The sequence below is a fragment of the Ascochyta rabiei genome, chromosome 13 (assembly GCF_004011695.2).
Source record: "Ascochyta rabiei chromosome 13, complete sequence".
In the NCBI taxonomy this organism is placed as follows: Eukaryota; Fungi; Ascomycota; class Dothideomycetes; order Pleosporales; family Didymellaceae; genus Ascochyta; species Ascochyta rabiei.
The window spans coordinates 942,505-966,112 of NC_082417.1; the positions used below are offsets into that span (position 1 = coordinate 942,505).

At 34.0% G+C, this 23,608-nt stretch overlaps 38 annotated features.

The window, feature by feature from the left end:
- The first annotated feature begins 194 nt into the window (after nt 1-194).
- Nucleotides 195-338: a dispersed repeat.
- A 117-nt stretch (nt 339-455) lies between these two features.
- Nucleotides 456-490: a tandem repeat.
- Nucleotides 491-608: a dispersed repeat.
- Nucleotides 609-768: 160 nt separating this feature from the next.
- Nucleotides 769-1,422: a mobile genetic element.
- Nucleotides 1,423-3,609: a mobile genetic element.
- Nucleotides 1,901-1,954: a tandem repeat.
- Nucleotides 3,610-5,477: a mobile genetic element.
- Nucleotides 4,015-4,172: a mobile genetic element.
- Nucleotides 4,573-4,685: a mobile genetic element.
- Nucleotides 4,576-4,679: a mobile genetic element.
- Nucleotides 5,473-6,068: a mobile genetic element.
- Nucleotides 6,064-6,067: a direct repeat.
- Nucleotides 6,068-6,230: a long terminal repeat.
- Nucleotides 6,068-11,264: a mobile genetic element.
- Nucleotides 6,078-6,134: a dispersed repeat.
- Nucleotides 6,135-11,269: a mobile genetic element.
- Nucleotides 6,980-7,019: a tandem repeat.
- Nucleotides 10,732-10,785: a tandem repeat.
- Nucleotides 11,100-11,264: a long terminal repeat.
- Nucleotides 11,265-11,268: a direct repeat.
- Nucleotides 11,265-13,613: a mobile genetic element.
- Nucleotides 13,614-13,670: a dispersed repeat.
- Nucleotides 13,671-13,678: 8 nt separating this feature from the next.
- Nucleotides 13,679-13,786: a mobile genetic element.
- Nucleotides 13,772-14,175: a mobile genetic element.
- Nucleotides 14,175-17,407: a mobile genetic element.
- Nucleotides 15,765-15,788: a tandem repeat.
- Nucleotides 15,800-15,835: a tandem repeat.
- Nucleotides 17,371-17,375: a direct repeat.
- Nucleotides 17,376-18,068: a long terminal repeat.
- Nucleotides 17,376-23,608: part of a mobile genetic element that runs on past the window's edge.
- Nucleotides 17,384-20,872: a mobile genetic element.
- Nucleotides 19,774-19,913: a mobile genetic element.
- Nucleotides 19,777-19,913: a mobile genetic element.
- Nucleotides 20,873-21,076: a mobile genetic element.
- Nucleotides 21,068-23,608: part of a mobile genetic element that runs on past the window's edge.
- Nucleotides 22,454-22,507: a tandem repeat.
- Nucleotides 22,521-22,556: a tandem repeat.
- Nucleotides 22,568-22,591: a tandem repeat.

Here is a 23,608-nt window from a genome sequence, read left to right on the forward strand (position 1 = left end):
TGTTTAACACAGCTAGAGATGTAATTAGGGACTAACAGTATAGGTTTTCTACTACTATAATATACTAGATTATAATTCTAAAGGATTCTCTTGCTTTAGCACTAATATAAGAAGGGGAGGAGGCAGCTTTAGATAAGCTAGATAATCTCTTTAAGCTACTAGCTTATCCTAGTCTAGAAACAGAGGTTATAGAAGAAGAGCAACACAGTAGTAGTACTAAAGAAACTAGTCTATTAACTCTATCTTAGTAAGAACAGCGGCTGCAAAAGAGAGCAAGGCTACTACAGTATTAGGATACATAGTTCTGTAATAAATAGCTGTTATAAGTAGAGAAAATCTCGAAATTCTATCCTTTATTTAAATTTTTTAAAATTAAGTTCTGTATGTATATAGTATTTCTAAGTAGCATACTATTAAGTATATTGTCTGTAGTATTATAGAAGATAAGGTAACTTTAACCTACCCTACCCTACCCCTACCTAACCTCTACCCTACCCCTACCTAACCCCTACCTAACCCCTAGCTAACCCCTAGCTAACCCTACCCTACCTAACCCCTACCTCTACCTCTGGTCCGTGCGGACTGTACCCTACCCCTACCCCACGCTAGAGGTACCCCTACCCTACCCCTACCTAACATCTATGTAGACCCTACCCTACCCCTACCCCATGTAGACCCTACCCCTACCCTACCCCTACCTAACGTCCGTGCAGACCGTACCTAACCCCTACCTAACCCCAGGGTACCCCCTACCCTTTTGCCAGCGTAGGTTAAAACAATCTAAGAATAGCTACTCCTGCGTACAGTTTATAATATCTTAGTATTTATAGGCTTTATAAACTACTATTAGAGGTTTATTATAGGGTTTTCTAAATTAGCCTTACTATTAACTAAATTAACCTAGAAAGGGCTAAATCTGGCTAAATCTGGTTAAGCAATAAGGAAGGAGAAGAGTTAGCCTCTTAAGCTAAGCAAAGAATCCCTACAAGCTTTCTAGAATATTAAGGATTTATTTATTAACGTACCTATCTTAGTTTATTTTATACCTAATAGAGAGACTAGGAAAGAAGTAGATGCCTCTAGAGGCGCTATCTTAGGGATCCTTAGTTAACTAGTCCCTAGAGAGGGGAAGCTAGCCTAATAGAGGCATATAGACTTCTATTTAAAGAAGTTAATCTAACCTAAGTATAACTATAATACTTACAACTAGGAGCTTCTTACAATTGTCTAGAGCCTATAGTATTAGCAAAGATACTTAGACAGTACCTTCTTTAAGATCCTAACAGATTACTAAAACCTAAAATAGTTTATAGAGACAAAGGTTCTTAGCTATTAGTAAGTAAGGGCATACTTAGTGTTATCTAAGTTTAACTTTATAATAACTTATTACCTAGGGTCTATAAACCCTATAGATAGACCCTTTGTTAGATACTATGCTTAATGTACAAAGATAATAATAAAGGTGATTAAAGAATAATTATCTGTCTTAATAGCTCATTTTATGTGTGTGTGCCGCTAGCCCCTAAGTTAACCAAGGTTAACCCTAAACCCCCAACTTGGCTCAGCAGGGTTAGTTATCTAACACACCCCCTTAGCTTTAAGGCCCCTTAAAGCTAGACATAATTAGCTCTTATTCTACCTCTAGGTTAGTAAGCTTTTAGTTAAGTAATTCTATCTAGGTATTAGCTAGCTTTCTTTGTTTAGTATGTTTCTCTAGTCCTAGCTGCCTTAGAAAGGTTAACTAGTTGCTTGCAGGCAGAGCCTTTATATGTCTGTTAGCTAATATCTTAGTAGATAAGCCATAGATTACTGTTATAGTACCTTTGTTTGCCTTTTATTCCAGCTAGTAGTTATAAATGTCTACATGTTATAGTTTAGTTTAGAGTTTTAAGACTTCCATATTAATTAATTAGATAGTCTAGGTATTATTGTATTAAATAGTAATTATTAATTATAAGAGGTGTATGCTAAGTTCTAATAATAGTTGTAAGATAAAGATAGCTTCCTTAGCTACCTGTGCTAGGGCAAGTAGCTCTGCTTTAGTTGTTAATATAGTAACTATGTCTTGTTTATTAGCTCTCTAGGTAATAGGTCCTCTATATAGTTTAATAGTATATCCTTAGGAGCTCTTCCTATTAAAAGTATTATTAGTAAATAATCTATTACTATTAACTACTAGGTGCTTATTGCCTCTAAAGGTAAGGGATAGGTCTTGTGTTCCTTGTAGGTACAATAGTACTTAATCTGCTGCGTTATAATGCTGCTGTCTAGGGTTAGTTAGAAACTGTGCCAGCCTAGATATAGGAAAGGCAATATTAGGCCTAGTAGTAACTACAGTAAAGAGGAGAGACCTAATCTTTCTCTAGTATTTGTTAATTTCTAATACTGCAGCTTCCCTGTTATTTAGTAGAAGCTTAATATTTATTATTAGTGTTTTATGTTATATTTCTGTCTTATCTGCTAAAGAGATAATTTTATTAATGTATAACGCCTGTAAAAGGAAGATTCTTAGATTATCTTAATCTTAGGCTATCCCTACCCCTAGGAACTATTGTAGATTATTTCCTCCTGTAACAGAGTATTTGTTAGTAATATAGCTAAGGGCCTTATCCGCCTTATATTTTCTAGTTAGGTAATAAGCTATAATAATATTGTCTATATAGAAGAAGATAGTAACTCTATTCATAAGTAAGCAGCAGGATTTATAGGGAACAACTGTAAATCTATAGCTTGTTAGAGTAGATATAAATTCCTTCTGCTAGAGGCGTAGAGAGATTCTTAGTCTATATAGTGCCTTATATAGCTGTACGACTATGCCTAGTTTCTAATACCTATATAGCATCCTTATATAGACCTTTCTATTAACTAATATATAAATAAAGGCGTTTATAACATTAAAGTACTTAAGTTCTAGGTTATGTGCTGCTAAAATTGCTATAAGCATTCTAAAGGACCTACTAGCTAGTGTTACTGCGTAGATATCTTTAGAAGTAATGTTTTATTACTAGTTACCTTAGACTACTAGTTGCGCCTTATATTTAAGTAGGTAGTAGTTCTTATTAAGCTTGTACGTGTATACCTATATACAGTTAAGTATCTAGTGTCCTACTGCCTTAGTCTTTATTAGGGGTACTTTAGACTATAACCTTATATTCTAATAGCTGCTAAGGTGTTCTTACTTAGCTTCTTTAAACTATTAGTAAAGCAGGTGGCCCTCTAGGTTTAATTGTGCTATTAGCTCTAGTAGGAGTTAGCTTTAATAAGGCTTAAGGCCTTTTATTAGTATTTGTTTTAACCTAGCCTTATTAATATTGTTGCCCTAGTATGTGCCTATGTATCTACCTTATATAATAGCTATAAATGCAGCTTTCTATAGGATAGTTTGTAAAGTTCCTTAGGATTGCGCTAGTGTTAATTCTAACTAATTAGCAGTTAACTAGTGCCACCTGCTAACTCCTAATTAGCTGTTACCTCTTGCTAACTAGGATAACAACAGTATGTTTATTAACATCGTAACTAGTAGCAGAGTTAGAGGAGGGGTTAGATATATAATTCTAGCTTCCTGTATAGTATTATATCCTAGTTAATCTTCTATAGTATTTAAGTGTGTAACGTAATCTACGGGTGAGCGGATCAAACGGGTGAGTGGATCACTCTGCCAAGACCACACCAAACCTCCACCTTACCACGCAATGCCTCAACAACAACATCAATCTACGCCCTTAAGAGAAGCTGCGATACAGCTTGCGCTCCAGGCAATTAAATAAGACGTAACGCTTACCCTGTAACGCGCTGCAGCTATATATAACGCGCCTTATAGCACACTACACGCTTAATACACAGGACGACCTGCACAAGCTGATTATACGCCAGTTCAACAGATTATAGACCAGACTAAGGAGGACGTAATTGCTAAGTACATCCTTAAGCTAGATGCACAAGGATTTGCCCCTTAGCTAGCTGCTGTAGCTGATATAGCTAATTCTTTGCGTGCTAAGCGCAATTTAGGCCATGTTGGCATAAACTGGCCTAACATGTTTATTAAGCGCCGCCCTGACCTTAAAGTAAGGTTTAATTGCAAGTACGACTACAAGAGAGCCCTCTGTAAGGATCCAGAGATTATTAGGGGCTGGTTTAGGCTTGTAGCGAATGTCAAAGCTAAGTATAGCATCTAGGACAATAACACATACAACTTTAATAAGACAGGCTTTATAATAGGCCAGATATTAACAGGAGCAGTTATTACAGGCTTAGAGCGTTAAGGACGGCTAAAGGCAGTGCAGTAGGGCAATTAAGAGTAGACAACGGTTATACAGGGCATTAATGGCACAGGGTAGGCTATTCTACCCTTTATTATCTTTAAAGGCCGCAACCACCTCTCTGCCTGGTACAAAGAGGACAATCTGCCCTATAACTAGGTTATTAGAGTCTCTGAGAACAGATAGACTACTAACAAGCTTAGTCTAGACTAGTTAAAGCACTTTAATGCCTATACAAAGACGCGCACCTAAGGAGTACACCAGCTGCTCCTTATTAACAGCTACAAGAGCCACAACTCCCTTAACTTCTAACAATACTGTAAGGAAGCAAAGATTGTTACACTGTGTATGCCTCTATACTCATCTCACCTCTTACAACCACTAGATGTGGGTTGTTTTGCCCCTCTAAAGAAGGTATATAGGCGCTAAGCTAAGAATCTTATATGTAACTATATTACTTATATTACTAAAACTAAGTTTCTACTATGCTTTATAGACGCCTATAAGGAGACATTTACTTCTAGCAATATCTAAGGAGGCTTCTAAGGCGCTGGAATAGTCCCCCTTGACCCAGAACGGGTCATAATAGGTCTTAATGTCCGCCTACGTACCCCACCGCTACCTACTGTAGAAGATGAGCCCTGGCATTCCCAAACCCCAAGCACTACCCTACAATTAGGGTCGCAATTAACGCTGGTTTAAGAGAGGATTTAAAGGCATGCAAGCAGCTTACCAACTTTAATAGTTAAGGCATTTAAAAAGCTTGCTAAAGGCGCAGCTATAGTAGCGCACAACTGGTGTTGGCTTAAGGGAGATTACTAGGCTTCGAGCAGCAAATGAGGCTGCTACACGACGTAAATCGCATAAAAGAAAGCAATTACAGCAGGAGGGAGTCCTAACAGCTAAGGAAGGCCTTTAATTAACTACTCTAACTAAGTTTAGGGCGCGTGGTAATGGTAAGAAGGCAAAGAAGCGAGTGCGCGCTAAAGGAGGGGAAGTAACCTAAAGACGCTGTACAAAGTGCTACAATGTTAGACATAACTTACGTACATGTAAGAAGGCTGTAGAAGATGTTTCTAAATAATATTATGTACTGCACTACTGTATACAAGGCTAAAGTGGGCTAATGCAAGCTATAATAGGGTAGAGATTTGGTGTGGTCTTAGCAAAGTGATCCGCTTACCCGTTTGATCCGCTCACCCGTGGAGTACGTTAATAGTGTTGTCCTTATAGAATAACTAGATTTTAACCTTATTTTAGGCTAGAGGCAGAAGCTCTACGCTTCTTGTCTATATTACTATCTCTTTAAGAGTGCTGTGTATAAGGTTGTCTATTAGGTCCTAAGTCTAGCTACTAAAGACAGTATCCTTATTAAAGATTACATCTCTTATGCTAATAACTTTTATTAAGGTTAGAATCTATATCTAATATATATTTAAGGATTAGTATCCTACTAGGTATCCTATCTATGCTCTTAGGTCTAGTTGGTAGAGTTGTAATTTTCCTTAAAGGGTGTTACTTATAAGAGTAAAGGCTTTACATCTATATGCTCTTAGATATGCCTAGTTTAGTTTCCTGCTTTATATATTTAGGCTAGCTAGTTAAGCTATATAGGTAAGGAACATATTATAGGGTGTTTTCTAGTTATTTAATAACCTTAGTGTTTAGTTGTATAGGTACACTGCTGCCCTTATAATCTCTAGCTACATTTTCTATAGTAGGTTTGCGTCTAATATTATAGGGCGTGCCTTATCTTTTATTACACCCCCTAAGCGTTTAGCACCTCTATTCTGTGCTTAGGTGTCTAGTTGTCAGATAACCGACCTTGCCGAGCGAAGTTAGGGGTTTAGGGTTAACCTTAGTTAACTTAGGGGCTAGCGGCACACACACGTAAAATGAGCCATTAAGACAGATAATTATCAATTAATTACCTTTATTATTATCTTTGCACATTAAGCATATTATATAACAATTAAGAGTCTTACTAACACTACTAAAATACCCTTTAATATGTTGCTATTAACTAACTTATGCGTAATTTATTAATAATTCTTATAGATTACATAACCTACACACCTTAGTTATATTATCTACAGACCTGCTGCGCCTCTCTAGACGTATAGGAGAAGATAGACATAAATTAGACTATCCCTCTAAGGACTAAGCTACAAGTACCTAACGCCTTAGACATTACTAACTATAAGAGGAGGCTAGCCCTTAGCAATAATAAATAAGGAAACCCTTAGCTTCTAGAAATCCTATCTAAACTATTAGCTAACAGCCTAAAGGTATAGAAGGAAGAAAATAACTATTAGAAGAGCTGCCTTAAATCCTACAAGATAGCGGATAGAGACTACTACAGGGAACAAACTAACCTAGACAAGGTAGTAATGTTTATCTAAAGCTTAGTATTACCTTATCTTATAAAGAACTGCTGCTAACTAGGTAAATTAATTTAAATATAGCTTATTAGCCTTAAATACATAGTTAGTATTAATACTAAAGAAGAACAATTACGCGCACGCCACTAATACCTAGCAGCCCTTAAACTAATAAGACAACCTAGGAGCTAGGATACCTAGCTCCTTAAGTATAATTATGCTATAACTAAAGCTAAAACTAAGGGTATTACTAAAATTTACAATATACAAGAAACTATCTAAGACTTCTTAGATTTAGTAATAAAAATAGCGCTAACCTAGGTAACAATATTCTAGGACTATAGTAGATAAGAATAAGATATAACTTATAAAGAAATAACAAAACGCTTCTAAAAGCATATAAGTAAGTACTACCCTAAGGGGAGACAGCAAAGAGGCGCCTTTACTGCAGGGAACAACTTAACTCTTACTACTAGTAGTAAATCTACCCTAGATACTAATAGGGACGCCTCTTATGTTATTAAGGACGTATTATCTACTCCTACTATATAGGGGAGTTAGAGAAGACCTTATTAAAAACAGAATATTAGTTAAATAACTATATCTAAGCAGTCCCTAAGAGGGGATATAGTAGCAGCTAGAGCAGTAAAATACCCTGCTTGTAGACAACGCTATAGACTAGAAGATTGCTACTATGTCTATAAAGATAAAGCACTAGAGTAGTTTACCCTATGTAATAGAATTGCTAAGATAGTATAATTTAGGATAGAACAAAATCCTAACATTTAAGATTAGGTTAGATCTGCAAAACAAGCTTGTACTAAGACACTAGCTATTAAGACATCCTAAACACTAGAGGCACCTCTAGGATAACTATAGGGACAAAACATATTAATAATTAACATAAGTCTAGTTAAAGAATTATATAATATAGAGCTACTAAGCTACCCTCTTAGGAACTCCTTTATCCTTAACTTAGGATTAATAATCTATATTATAAACAACAAGGACTAAATATAAGACCTTACTCTACCTGTATTAAACCACTACCTATAGGCAGGAAACTCCTAAGTATAGATATAGGGATATAGCACTGTCTATCTCTATCTATTAGACACAAGCTAACTAACTACTCTTAAACTACGCAACGTAGCATAGTGCCTAGACATACTTTAGAACCTTGTCTCTTTCTAACAACTACGTTAACAGGGCATCTAGTAGGACACAAAAGGAGATCTAACTTAGCTTAGACAAGTAGACAACACAGCTATCATATCCTTAGATAAATAATATAGATAATAGGTACTTAGGGAACAGCTACAGGCAGCATTTGTAATATAATTAACACAAGGCTAAACACCTAAGACTACTACTGCTCTGCTATAGCACAAGTAAATAGGGCACCCTAGAGCTGCTACTATTAAACACCTTATCTAACAATCTTAGGGGGTAAGAGTTAGGGGTATTACTACAGTCTAATGTAATGCTTACAGACAAGCTAAGACTAAGAGGTAAATTAGTTAAACACTATAAATAAGTAATAAAGGACTAGGAGAACGTATAGTAATTAACTTCTACTTATATAAAGAAGAAAGCTTTACTAAGAAAAAGAGCTAATTACTTGCTGTTAACAGGCAATCTAGCTTCCTCTAGGACTTCTATTTTAACGATAATTAACTAGGAAAGACAATTATCTATTTCCTAGACACTCTTACACAATTCCTGCTAAAACAATATAAGATCTAGGTTAAGGTAATTAAGTGTAATAGTAAAATTACTATAATAAAACTAGAAGTATTAAGATAGTGCTCTGCACAATTAATTAGGCTTAAGCCTTCTACACTAGACACCTAAGCACAGAACAGAGGTGCTAAACGCTTAAGGGGTGTAATAAAAGATAAGGCACACACTATAAGATTAGACGCAAACCTACTATAGGAAATATAGGTAGAGATTATAAGGGCAGCAGTGTACCTATACAACTAAACACTAAGGTTATTAAATAACTAGAAAACACCCTATAATATTTTCTTTACCTATATAGCTTAACTAGCTAGCCTAAACATATAAAGTAAGAAACTAAACTAGGCATATCTAAAAGCATATAGATATAAAGCCTTTACTCTTATAGGTAATACCCTTTAAGGAAAGTTACAACTCTAGTAACTAGACCTAAGAGCATATGTAGGATACCTAGTAGGATACTAATTCTTAAATATATATTAGATATAGATTCTAACCTTAGTAAAAGTTATTAGCATAAGAGATGTAATCTTTAATAAGGATACTGTCTTTAGTAGCTAGACTTAGGACCTAATAGACAATCTTATACACAGCACTCTTAAAGAGATAGTAACTTAGACAAGAAGCGTAGAGCTTCTGCCTCTACCCTAAAATAAGGTTAAAATCTAGTTATTCTATAAGGACAACACTATTACACACTTAAATACTATAGAAAATTAACTAGGTTATAATAATAGAAAGAAAGCTGGACATATATATCTAACCCCTCCTCTAACTCTGCCACTAGTTACGTTATTAATAGACACGTTGTTCTTATTCTAGTTAGTAAGAGGTAACAGCAAATTAGGAGTTAGCAGGTAGCACTAGTCAACTGCTAATTAGTTAGAATTAACACTAGCGTAATCTTAAGGAACTTTATAAACTATCCTGTAGAAAGCTATATTTATAGCTAGCATATAAGGCAGATGTATAGGCACATACTAGGGCAACAATATTAATAAGGCTAGGTTAAAACAAATACTAATAAAAGGGCTTAAGCCTTATTAAAGCTAACTCCTACTAGAGCTAACAGCACAATTAAACCTACAGGACCACCTGCTTTACTAATATTTTAAAGAAGCTAAGTAAGAACATCTTAGTAGCTATTAGACTATAAAGTTATAGTCTAAAGTACCCCTAATAAAGGCTAAGGTATTAGGACACTAGGTACTTAACTGTATGTGGGTATACACGTATAAAATTAATAGGAACTACTACCTACTTAAATATAAGGCGCAACTAGGAGTCTAAGGTAACTAGTAATAAAACATTACTTCTAAAGATACCTACACAGCAACACTAGCTAGCAGGTCCTTTAGAATGCTTATAGCAATTTTAGCAGCACATAACCTAGAACTTAAGCAGTTTAATGTTATAAACGCCTTTATTTATATATTAATTAATAGAGAGGTCTATATAAGGATGCTATATAGGTATTAGAAACTAGGTATAGTCCTACAGCTACACAAGGCACTATATAGACTAAATATCTCTCTACTCCTCTAGCAGAAGGAATTTACATCTACTCAAACAAGCTATAGATTTGCAGTTATTCCCTATAAACCCTGCTGCTTACTTAAGAATAGAGTTACTATCTTCTTTTATATAGATAATATTATTATAGCCTATTACCTAACTAGAAGACATAAGGCAGATAAGGCCCTTAGCTATATAACTAACAAATACTCTGTTACAGGAGGAAACAATCTGCAATAGTTCCTAGGAGTAGAGATAACCTAAGATTAAGACAACCTAAGGATCATCCTCTTATAGGCGTTATATATTAACAAAATTGTCTCCTTAGCAGACAAGACAGACATACAACATAACACACTAATATTAAGCATTAAGCTTCTACTAAATAAAGGAGAAGCTGCAGCATTAGAAATTAAAAATACTAGAGAAAGATTAGATCTCTCCTCTTTGCTGCGGTTACTACTAGGCCTAACATTACCTTTGCCACATCTAGGCTGGCACAATTTCTAACTAACCCTAGACAGCAGCACTATAACGCAGTAGATTAAGTACTATTGTACCTATAAGGGACACAAGACCTGTCCCTTACCTTTAGAGGCAATAAGCAGCTAGTAGTTACTAGTAATGCATTATATACTAATAATACTCTTAATAGGAAAAGCTCCTAAGGATATACTATTAAACTATATAGAGGACCTATTACCTAGAGAGCTAATAAACAAGACACAGTTACTACATTAACAACTAAAGCAGAGCTACTTGCCCTAGCACAGGTAGCTAAGGAAGCTATCTTTATCTTATAACTATTATTAGAACTTAGCATACACCTCTTATAATTAATAATTACTATTTAATATAATAATACCTAGACTATCTAATTAATTAATAAGGAAGTCTTAAAACTCTAAACTAAACTATAACATATAGACATTTACAACTACTAGCTATAATAAGAGGTAAACAAAGGCACTATAATAGTAACCTATGTCCTATCTACTAAGATGTTAGCTAACAGACTTATAAAGGCTCTGCCTGCAAGTAAGTAGTTAACCTTTCTAAGGCAGCTAGGACTAAAGAAACATACTAAACAAAGAAAGCTAGCTAACACCTAGATAGAATTATTTAACTAAAAGCTCGCTGACCTAGAGGTATAATAAGAGCTAATTGTGTCTAGCTTTAAAAGGGCCTTAAAGCTGAGGGGGTGTGTCAGATAACCAACCTTGCTAAGCTAAGTTAGGGGTTTAGGGTTAACCTTGGTTATCTTAGGGGCTAGCGGCACACATACATAAAATGAGCCATTAAGACAGATAATTATCAATTAATTACCTTTATTATCATCTTTGCACATTAAGCATATCATCTAACACTAGTGCAGAAGGCTTAAGCCTAATTAATTATGCAGCGCACTATCTTAATACTTCTAGTTTTGTTATAGTAACTTTACTATTACACTTAATTACCTTAACCTAGATCTTGTATTATTTTAACAGGAATTGTGTAAGAGTGTCTAGGAAGTAGATAATTATCTTTTCTAGTTAATTATCTTTAAAATAGAATTCCTAGAGGAAGCTAGATTGCCTGTTAACAGTAAGTAATTAGCTCTGTTTCTTAGTAAAGCTTTCTATTTTATATAAGTAGAAGTTAATTGCTATATGTTCTCCTAGTCCTTTATTGCTTATTTGTGGTATTTAACTAATTTACCTCTTAGTCCTAGCTTATTTGTAAGCATTACATTAGACTGTAGTGATACCCCTAACTCTTACCCCCTAAGATTGTTAGATAAGGTATTTAATAGTAGTAGCTCTAGGGTGCCCTATTTGCTTGTGCTATAGCAGAGCACTAGCAGTCTTAGGTATTTAGCTTTGTGTTAATTGTATTGCAAATGCTGTCTAAAGCTGTTCCCTAAGTACCTATTAATTATGTTATTTATCTAAGGATGTAATAGCTTTAATATCTACTTATCTAAGCTAAGTTAGATCTCCTTTTATGTCCAACTAGATGCCCTATTAACGTAGTTGTTAGAAAGAGACAAGCTTGTAAAGTATGTCTAGTCACTATACTACGTTGTGTAGTATAAGAGTAGTTAGTTAGCTTATATTTAATAGATAGAGATAGACAGTGCTATATCGCTATATCTATACCTAGGAGTTTCCTACCTATAGGTAGGTATTTAATATAGGTAGAGTAAGGTCTTGTATATAGTCCTTGTTGTTTATAATATAGATTATTAATCCTAAGTTAAAGATAAAGGAGTTCCTAAGAGGGTAGCTTAGCAGCTCTATATTATATAATTCTTTAACTAGACCTATATTAATTATTAATATCTTCTATCCCTATAGTTATTCTAGAGGTGCCTCTAGTATTTAGGATGTCTTAATAGCTAGTGTCTTAGTACAAGCTTGTTTTGCAGATCTAACCTAATCTTAAAGGTTAGGATTTTGTTCTATCCTAAATTATACTATCTTAGTAATTCTATTATATAGGGTAAAATATTCTAGTGCTTTATCTTTATAGACGTAGTAGTAATCTTCTAGTCTATAGCGTTGTCTATAAGTAGGGCATTTTGCTCCTCTAGCTACTGCTGTATCCCCTCTTTGGGACTGCTTAGATATAGTTATTTAACTAATATTCTGTTTTTAAAAAGGTCTTCCCTAACTCCCCTGTGTAGTAGAAGTGGATAATACGTCTTTAACAATATAAGAGGCGTCCCTATTAGTGTCTAGGGTAGATTTACTACTAGTAGCAAGAGTTAGGTTATTCCCTGCAGTAAAGGCACCCCTTTACTATCTCCCCTTAGGGTAGTACTTACCTATATACTCTTAGAAGCGTTTTATTATTTCTTTATAAGTTACGTTTTATTCTTATCTGCTAAAGTCCTAGAATATTGTAACCTAGGTTAGCGCTATCTTTATTACTAAATCTAAGAAATCTTAGATAGTGTCTTGTATATTATATATTTTAGTAACACCCCCTATTTTAGTATTAGTTACAGCATAATTATACTTAAGGAGCTAGGTATCCTAGCTCCTAGGATTTCTTATTAGTTTAAGTGCTGCTTGGTATTAGTGGCATGCGCGTAATTGTTCTTCTTTAGCATTAATACTAACTATATATTTAAGGCTAATAAGCTATATTTAAAATAAATTACCTAGTTAGTAGCAGTCTTTTAGAAGGTAAGGTAATACTAAGATTTAGGTAAATATTACTACCTTGTCTAGGATAGCTTGTTCCTTACAGTAGTCTCTATCTGCTATCTTGTAGGATTTAAGTTAGCTCTTCTAATAGTTATTATCTTCCTTCTATGCCTTTAGGCTGTTAGCCAATGGTTTAGATAAGATTTTAGGAAGCAAAGGGTTTCCTTATTTATTATTGCTAAGGGCTAGCCTCCTCTTATAGCTGGTAATGTTTAGGGCATTAGGTACTTATAGCTTAGTCCTTAGAGAGATAGTCTAATTTAGGTCTATCTTCTTCTATAGGTCTAGAGAGGCGCAGTAGGTCTGTAGTTAATATAACTAAGGTGTGTAGGTTATATAATCTATAAGAATTATTATTAAATTACGTATAGTTAATAGTGACATATTAAAAGGGTATTTTAGTAGTGTTAGTAAGACTCTTAATTGTTAGATAATATGCTTAATATGCAAAGATAAAAAATAAAGGTAATTAATTAATAATTATCTGTCTTAATGGCTCATTTTATGTGTGTGTGCCGCTAGCCCCTAAGTTAACCGAGGTTAACCCTAAACCCCCAACTTGGCTCGGCAAGGTTGGTTATCTAACACCCTTACAGCGTTCTAATTATATAAGACAGGCGTAAGACCCCTTATTAAAGTACAATAAGGCTTTTATATAACTACTTTAGGAGATCCTAAGTAGAAGGAACCTTAAAAGAGAAGAGTTAAGAGAGAACAGTTACACAGAGCTAATAACAGACTTAGATAACACAGATAAACTCTCTAGCACTAAAAAGGAGTTAAGCAATATTAAAATAGGACAAAAAAACCTAGAAAAAGATAATACAGCTAAGTAGAAGTGTATCTTACTTATAAGGCTAAAAGATAAAGTATAAGTAATTAAAGAACATTATAATAACCTAATGTTAGGACTCTTTAGAGCATAAAGGACCTTAGAGAAGATTTAGCACAGATATACCTAGAAGAGCATTACTAAGGATATATCTAACTACTGCTATAACTGCTTAGTATGTAGGAGATTCACTACTACCTAACGCAAACTGTACAGGTTATTATAACCTTTACTAGTGCTAAGCTAACTATTATAAGGAATGTACAAAGCGATCACGAGGGAGGATAGGGTTAGAGAGGATAGCAGGTGTTTTAAGGTACGTAGTGTGTAGTAACAAGACTAATAGCTAGAGTATTAGTAATAACCTCTAACACCTTTATATAGTCTGGGCTAACTAGCCCTATAGTAGCTCGCTAAGACAGGTAGAGGTACCTCTAGGCCTAGCGCCTAACAATGCCTCCCTTCTTTAGATTGTTTAGCTTAAATAATAGTATAATTAGTAATACTGTATTATTTTAGACTAGGTTTAGACATGTTTACTCTGTCTGTCCTGTTATAGCTAATTCTAACTAGGTTTAGGCGTTTTGAACGCCTTGTAAGGCTAGATAGGGCTTAATACCAATTCTGCCTTTACCTAGTAAAAGTTAAACAGAAATCCTCTCTTACCTCTTACTTTACCTCTAGGGTCTAGGCAGCTGTCTGCGCAGTCTAAAGCTCTAACTAGGTAGCTGGCAGCATATAAGCTATCTATACCTCTAGTTCTATTAGTTACTACTATATCCTACTTTATTTTAGTAATTACTAACCTATTCTGTCTAGCACTTTTATAAGGATAGCTAAGGGATTTTCTAGGTCTTTCTAGCACGTTCTAACACGTTTTGGCAGATAGCAGCGCATAATACGTCCTAGTAACCTTTTAAGACTATTCTTAAATGCTACTACCTACTACTAAGTGTTACTAACTGTTAATAACTACTATTAGCTATAGCTATTATATTAATGCCTGCTTGCTATAAGATTAACATTACTAAGAATAGTAGGACTGCTAAGTAGTGCTGTATACTCTGTCTCTACTATATTACTAATATTAATAACTATAGGGACTGTTGTTTCTCTACTAACCTAGCTTTGTAGGGTAGCCTGCGTTATAGTAACACCTAGGCCTACTGCTATAGAGAGTGTTATAATAGTAATAAGAATTGCCTATTAGTACGTGTTTTGTCTCCTTTTAGCTTATTTTAGCATCTTTTAACATGTTTAGGGCCCTAAGAAGTACACTAACAGCTATTTAAGGCTTTCTAGCAATATAGCGCGCCCTTACTTTAGTTACTACCTAGTTACTGCTGCTTATACTGCTATTGTTAATACAGCTAGCGTTAAGACTACCCCTGTAACACCTGCTACTACTACACCTATGTCTATTAATAAGAAGACTAAAATAGGCAAGTCTATTGTTAACTAGGCTAGCTTGTTACTAGGTATAATTTAAGAGTACATTCTATCTCTTTTTAGCTTATTATAGCATAATCTAACCTTTATAGGAACTATTTACTGTAGGAAGAGCTACTTATACTCTATAATAGCATCACTAGCGTATATAAGTTAACCTTATCTAGCATCTATATTAAGAAGTAAGATTAATCTAAGGCTAGCGCTATTAAGGCTAAGGTAAAGCAAAAGAAGATATTAGAGGAGAGTAGTAGCAAGTCTAATCTAGATGCGCTTATTACCTCCTGTAAGAAGGTATTATAGCACGTTTTAACCTATTTTAATAATATCTAACTTCTTTTATAGTTAAAGTACCAGATTACAGGTACTAGAAAGACCCTTAGTTAACTCTAGGAGGAGCAGGAGGAGCAGGAGGCTGCTAAGCAGGCTGCTGCCAACGCTGCTGCCGCCGCTGCTGCTACTAAGAAGCCTTATAGTAGTTGTAAGGCTGCTACTAATACCTGTAGTAGTAGTTATAGTTAGTAGATGTTTCCTATAATAGAAGGTTTAGATTAATAATACCTAAGTTTGTAGTTAATAGATAGTTTTAGGCTAATATAGTAATTAGGTGTATTACACTCTTAAATAGTCTAAATAATACTAAGAAGGTGTTCTTCTATACTAATCTTTCTATATTTGCTTATAATTATAACTATATAATGTAGAATATAACTTTCTTTATCTTCTTATATTAGAAATAGCTATAATAGGCTAACAGATATCTGCTTTAGCTAGTCTGTATTTCTTAGGGTAAGGTAGGGTTATATTTCCCCTTAGCGTAAACTATTAAATACTTATTAATTAAAAAACCCCAATAGGGTAACATTATAATTAAGTAAAGGTATTAAGCCTTTTTAGTCCCCCTCCTTTTACACTTTAACCTTAATATGTTATTACACAGTCTAAGCAGTTACTTTATTATTTTCTAGTATTATTTTAGCGCTTCTTTAGAAAGTTCTGTGCTAATTTCTTAGGAATCTTTTAAGTTAAAGAATCTGTCCTACTTAATAAGGTATTCCTACTATGTATTAGCTAATTACCTTCTATTAGGAACTTTTTCTACATCCTATACCTTGTTTTTTCCTTTAACTATAGGTTTCTATATTTATTTCTGTAGAATTAGAAGTTAACTTCTTAATGTGTATAGGTCTAGCAGTAACGCATAGAATACTAGATAGATCTCTCTTATTTCTAGCAGGTCTACTCTATATGCACTAGGGCTAATCTAGGCTATAGTAGTCCTAGGTCTTAGGTATTTCTAGTCTAGCTTCTTTTTTAGGTGTACTGTCCTAATAATCTTAATAGAAACTAGTACTTTGTTACCTACTTTAAAGGGTGCTAGTAGTTGTTTCTTATCTAAGTGTTTCTTTTAATACTTATTTAACTTTTCTATATTTACTTTACAGGTAGCCTATAGGGAAATAACTCTAGCAGCTAATTCCTTTGTAAGAGGAGATTCTCTACCTTTTAATACTAAAGTAGGCTAATCTGTGCCCCTTAGATCTATACTCTAACAAGCTTAGAAGGGTATTACATTTATAAATATATAAATACTATTATTATATATAAATTCTGTAATTAAAATCTATAAGGCCTAAATATCTTGTTTTAGAGTATAGTAGCAACGTAAGTACTGTTTAAGAGTCTGATTTTTCCTTTCTATTTAGCTATCTGTCTAGGGGTAATAGGCCAACATTAAGACTTGTCTTAAGTTTAAATAGTGTTTAAGGGTTTCCTACGTCTCTAAGTTTATTAGTAGCCCCTAATCTAAGATAATTTGTGCTAGCGCGCTGTGTAAACAGATAATTTCTCTAATCTAGGTATATACTAGGTCTTTTCTATCCTAATTAGCTCTAGCTAGTATATAATATAATATTTTAGTTAATTTGTATACTACTACTAGTATAGAGTTGTACACTAACCTAGCTATCTTACTAGAAGGTAGTTCTGTTATAAAATCTATTATTACGTCCTCTTATAGTTGTTAGGCGCTAGGACAAGAGGTACCTCTGCCTGTCTTAGCGAGCTACTATAGGGCTAGTCAGCCCAGACTATATAAAGGTGTTAGAGGTTATTACTAATACTCTAGCAATTAGTCTTATTACTATACACTACGTACCTAAATACACCTGCTATCTTCTTTAACCCTATCCTTTCTTATAATTACTTTATATATTCCTTAAATTCTAAATACTCTTACATTATAATTAAAGATAGACCTAAGCTACTATAAGTCTTAAACTAAATTATCTAGGCTTACTGTCTTTAGAGAGGGACTAAGACAACCTACCTATAGGAGAGCTAGTAGAGCGTAAGGTAACACCTCCCTCTGCAGATAAGGAGATACCTTAACAGACACTAAGTGTCTATAGTGCCTTAAGAGGATCTGTAGGTCCTCTAGGTAGTACACTATACCCTAGAATTTACATCTATAGGGCAGCTTTAGCTAGAGAAGGCTAGAATAGTCTAGAAGTAGGTTATTAATAACAGGAGTTAGAAAACTTGTATAAATAGTTATAAGAGATAGAAGACTATAAGGAACTTTCCTCTCTTTATAAACTTAGACGTAAATATAATAAAGAAGATCTAGTAATAATTTTATCCTTCTAAAAGGTACTAGAAGAGGTAGAGAAACTATAATCTTCCCTATCTATAACCCTTCTATAACCTAAACCCCTATAGAAATATATAAAGCGCAACTGCGCTAAATATAACTTTTAGAAGAATAAGAATTAAGGGTACTTCCTCTAATCCATAGTTAATTTCCTTATAGAAGAATAAAAGATTAACTTTAGTATAAGGTACCTCTTAGAGAACCTAAAGACGTTGTAGTAGGCCTACTGCACAACTAACTACTGTAATTAGCTAACCTAGGAACTAACGTAGCAAGAGCCAAAAAGAATTATACTAGATACTTTAGAAATGCTAGCTAAACATAATTAAGCAGTATATAAATCCTTAAAGTAATATAAGTAGTAGAAATCTTAGTACCCTATAGATCTGTTAGACTTTATGCGTCTACTATAGGAGGAACTAGGCAACTTATATACGCTAGAACTTTAAGTCCTAAAATATATTACTATACTGCTTACTAGTATATAAAAGGACTTATTCCTTATCCTCTATAATTAAAGAGACATAATCCTAAAGGTAGTGAATTAAGCTAATATTATTAACTAGAGACTAGGTTATTATAGCTAACAGCTACCTAAGAAGACTTTAGCTAAGGGCAAGACAACTAATAAAGGACTACAGAAGAGCTAATTTAGTAACTCTAGGTTAGAAAGGAACATAAATACCCTAAAAAGTTATTTAAGTCTAAGAGGTTCTGTAAGGAGCTAGTAAAGGGCAAAAAGGGCTAAGATGTGCTATATAAGACACAAAACGTATACCTTAAGTATAGAGAAACTATTTACTACTACCCTAACTGCCTAAAGCTAAAGTTAAACTAGAAAGACCCTGCTCTAGATAAGTTAGGAAAAGATAAGGGACCTAAGAGCTAATTTCCTCTCTTATAGCCTATATTAAATTGTCTAAGAAAAAGAAGAAGAATATTTTTCTTTATAAGGTAGTGTACCTAGAATATATATACCTACTTACAGTTAAAGCATCTATAGGTAACGCCGAGAACGTAGAAGCCTTAATAGATAGAGGGTTATAACTAAACTTAATTTTAGTTCTCCTAGCAAAGGAGTAGGATCTAGAGGTTACACTATTAAATAAAATAGTAGCTAAAGGTGTAGGCGGAGCAGAATTAACTATCTACAGAGTTACTACAGCAGAAGTTTCTATTATGAATTCCTGTAGAAGACAGGAGGTCTAACAGATACCTTTTGTAGTTATAGACCTATAAGGGTACAAGATATAACTTAGATTACCCTAGATTAACTAGATAAACCCTAAGCTAAGCTATTTAAGCTAGCGTATGCTCTTCTAAGGGAAGAAGTATAGGGACTCTCCTAAACTAGAGAAAATAGTGTTAGAAGATGCTAAAGAGTTTAAACGCACTATAAGAAGTCCCTTAGTAGACGTTTATATATATATAGTAAACTTAGTAGGTATACACAACCTAATATCTACTAAAAAGGGCCTAATTCTAGAAGTGTATTGCAAATATGCGTACTTAGGATTAGAGGATAATGCTTAGGTCCTACTAGAGTATAGAGAGCACAACCTAGCAATTAATATTGTAGAAGGAGCTACTTCCCCCTACTAACTGTTATACAGGCTATCTGCAACAGAATTAGAGATACTTAGGAAGTATCTAGCAGAATATCTATAACGTGGCTAGATATAACACTTAAGGTTGCAAGCAGAGGCGCCTATTCTCTTTTTAAAGAAGAAAGACAGTAACCTATAACTGTGTGTAGACTATAGAGGTCTAAAAAAGATAACAGTTAAAAATTGCTATCTATTGCTACTAATTATAGAGTTACTAGAACAACTAGAAAAAGCTAAGTTCTATACTAAACTAGATGTATATAAGGCGTATTACTATATCTAAATTAAAGAAGGGGATAAGTAGAAGACTGCTTTTTAAACTAGGTATAGACATTTTAAGTATATAGTAATACTGTTTAGACTTATAAATGCTCCTACCTAATTTTAGGCTTATATAAATAAGGCACTAATAGGATTAGTTAATATAACTTATATTATATATCTAGACAACGTATTAGTATACTCTAAGACAGAGGAAGACCACGTTAGATATATTAAGGAGGTCTTAGAGAGGCTTTGCAAAGTAAACCTCTATATGCGCTTAGATAAGTGCAAATAGCACTGTTAATATATAGAGTACCTTAGGTATATAGTCTTGCCTAAAGAGGTAAGTATTAACCTAGACAGGGTTAAAATAATCTAAGGAGAGCTAACCCTGCGTATAGTTTATAATATCTAAGTATTTATAGGCTTTATAAACTACTATTAGAGGTTTATTATAGGGTTCTCTAAATTAGCCCTGCTATTAACCTAATTAACCTAGAAAGGGCTAAATTCAGCTAAATCTAGTTAAGTAATAAGGAAGGAGGAGAGTTAGCCTCTTAAGCTAAGCAAAGAATCTCTATAAGCTTTCTAGAATATAAAGGACTTATTTATTAATGTACCTATCTTAGTGTACTTTGTACCTAGGAGACAGACTAGAATAGAAGTAGATGCCTCTAGAGGCGCTATCTTAGGAATCCTTAGTTAACTAGTCCCTAGAGAGGGGAAGCTGGCCTAATAGAGGCCTATAGACTTCTATTTAAAGAAGTTAATCTAAGCAGAGTATAACTATAATACTTATAACTAGGAACTTCTTGTAATTGTCTAGAGCCTATAGCATTAGCAAAGGTACTTAGATAGTACCTTCTTTAAGATCCTAATAGATTACTAAAACCTAAAATAGTTTATAGAGATAAAGGTTCTTAGTTATTAGTAAGTAAGGGTATACTTAGTGTTATCTAAGTTTAACTTTACAATTAACGTACTCCACAGGTGAGCGGATCAAACGGGTGAGCGGATCACTCTGCCAAGACCACACCAAACCTCCACCTTACCACGCAATGCCTCAACAACAACATCAATCTACGCCCTTAAGAGAAGCTGCGATACAGCTTGCGCTCCAGGCAATTAAATAAGACGCGACGCTTACTATGTAATGCGCTGCAGCTATATATATCACACTACATACTAGCTAGGGCTGATTAGGATAGTAAAGATCTAGCATATACCTAGATTAGAGAAGTTATCTTCTTATACAGCGCGCTAGCACAAAATATCTTAGATTAAGGGCTGCTAATAAACTTAAAGACGTAGGAAACCTTTAACTACTATTTAAACTTAAGACAAGTCTTAATATTAGCCTATTATCCCTAGATAGATAGCTAAACAGAAAGGTAAAAATAGACTCTTAAACAGTACTTACTTTGCTACTATACTTTAGAATAAGATAATTAGGCCCTATAGATTTTAATTACAGAATTTATGTATAATAATAGCATTTACGCATTAATAAATATAACACCTTTCTAAGCCTGTTACAGTATAGATCTAAGGAGCACAGATTAGCCTACTTTAGCATTAAATGGTAGAGAATCTCCCCTTACAAAGAAATTAGCTGCTAAAGTTATTTCCTCACAGGCTACCTGCAAAGCAATTATAGAAAGGTTAAACAAGCATTAAAAGAAATACTTAGATAAGAAATAACTACTAGCACCCTTTAAAGTAGGCGACAAAGTACTAGTCTCTAGTAAGAATATTAGGATAGTACACCTAAAAAAGAAGCTAGACTAGAAATACCTAGGACCTAGGACTATTACAGCCTAGATTAGCCCTAGTGCATACAGAGTAGACCTGCTAGAAATAAAAGGGATCTATCTAGTATTCTATGCGTTACATCTAGACCTATACATACTAAGAGGTTAACTCCTAATTATATAGGAATAAATACAAGAACCTATAGTTAAAGGGGAAGAAAGGGTGTAGGATAAAGAAAGAGTCCTTAACAGAAGGCAACTAGATAACAGACAGTAGGAATACCTTATTAAGTAGGATAGATTCCCTAACTTAAAAAATTCCTAAGAAATTAGCACAGATCTTTCTAAAGAAGCGCTAAAATAATACTAGAAAATAATAAAGTAACTGCTTAGGCTGCGTAATAAGATATAAAGGTTAAAGTCTAAAAAGAGGGTGACTAAAAAGGCTAAATACCTTTACTTAATTATAATTTTTCCCTATAGGGGTTTTTTAATTAATAAGTATTTAATAGGTTACGCTAAGGGAAAATATAACCCTACCTTACCCTAAGAAATACAGACTAGCTAAAGCAGACATCTTTTAGCCTATTATAGCTATTTCTAATATAAGAAGATAAAGAAAGTTATATTCTACATTATATAGTTATAATTATAAGCAAATATAGAAAGATTAGTATAGAAGAACACCTTCTTAGTATTATTTAGACTATTTAAGAGTGTAATACACCTAATTACTATATTAGCCTAAAACTATCTATTAACTACAAACTTAGGTATTATTAATCTAAACCTTCTATTATAGGAAACATCTACTAACTATAACTACTACTACAGGTATTAGTAGCAGCCTTACAACTACTATAAGGCTTCTTAGTAGCAGCAGCGGCGGCAGCAGCGTTGGCAGCAGCCTGCTTAGCAGCCTCCTGCTCCTCCTGCTCCTCCTAGAGTTAACTAAGGGTCTTTCTAGTACCTGTAATCTGGTACTTTAACTATAAAAGAAGTTAGATATTATTAAAATAGGTTAAAACGTGCTATAATACCTTCTTACAGGAGGTAATAAGCGCATCTAGATTAGACTTGCTACTACTCTCCTCTAATATCTTCTTTTGCTTTACCTTAGCCTTAATAGCGCTAGCCTTAGATTAATCTTACTTCTTAATATAGATGCTAGATAAGGTTAACTTATATACGCTAGTGATGCTATTATAGAGTATAAGTAGCTCTTCCTACAGTAAATAGTTCCTATAAAGGTTAGATTATGCTATAATAAGCTAAAAAGAGATAGAATGTACTCTTAAATTATACCTAGTAACAAGCTAGCCTAGTTAACAATAGACTTGCCTATTTTAGTCTTCTTATTAATAGACATAGGTGTAGTAGTAGCAGGTGTTACAGGGGTAGTCTTAACGCTAGCTGTATTAACAATAGCAGTATAAGCAGCAGTAACTAGGTAGTAACTAAAGTAAGGGCGCGCTATATTGCTAGAAAGCCTTAAATAGCTGTTAGTGTACTTCTTAGGGCCCTAAACATGTTAAAAGATGCTAAAATAAGCTAAAAGGAGACAAAACACGTACTAATAGGCAATTCTTATTACTATTATAACACTCTCTGTAGTAGTAGGCCTAGGTGTTACTATAACGCAGGCTACCCTACAAAGCTAGGTTAGCAGAGAAACAACAGTCCTTATAGACATTACTATTAGCAATATAGTAGAGACAGAGTATACAGCACTACTTAGTAGTCCTACTATTCTTAGTAATATTAATCTTATAGTAAGTAGGTATAGACATAACAGCTATAGCAAATAGTAGTTAGTAACAGTTAGTAACAGTTAGTAGTAGGCAGTAGTGGTTAGGAATAGTCTAAAAAGGTTACTAGGATGTATTGTGCTGTTCTATCTGCTAAAACGTGTTAGAATGTGCTAGAAAGACCTAGAAAATCCCTTAGCTATCCTTATAAA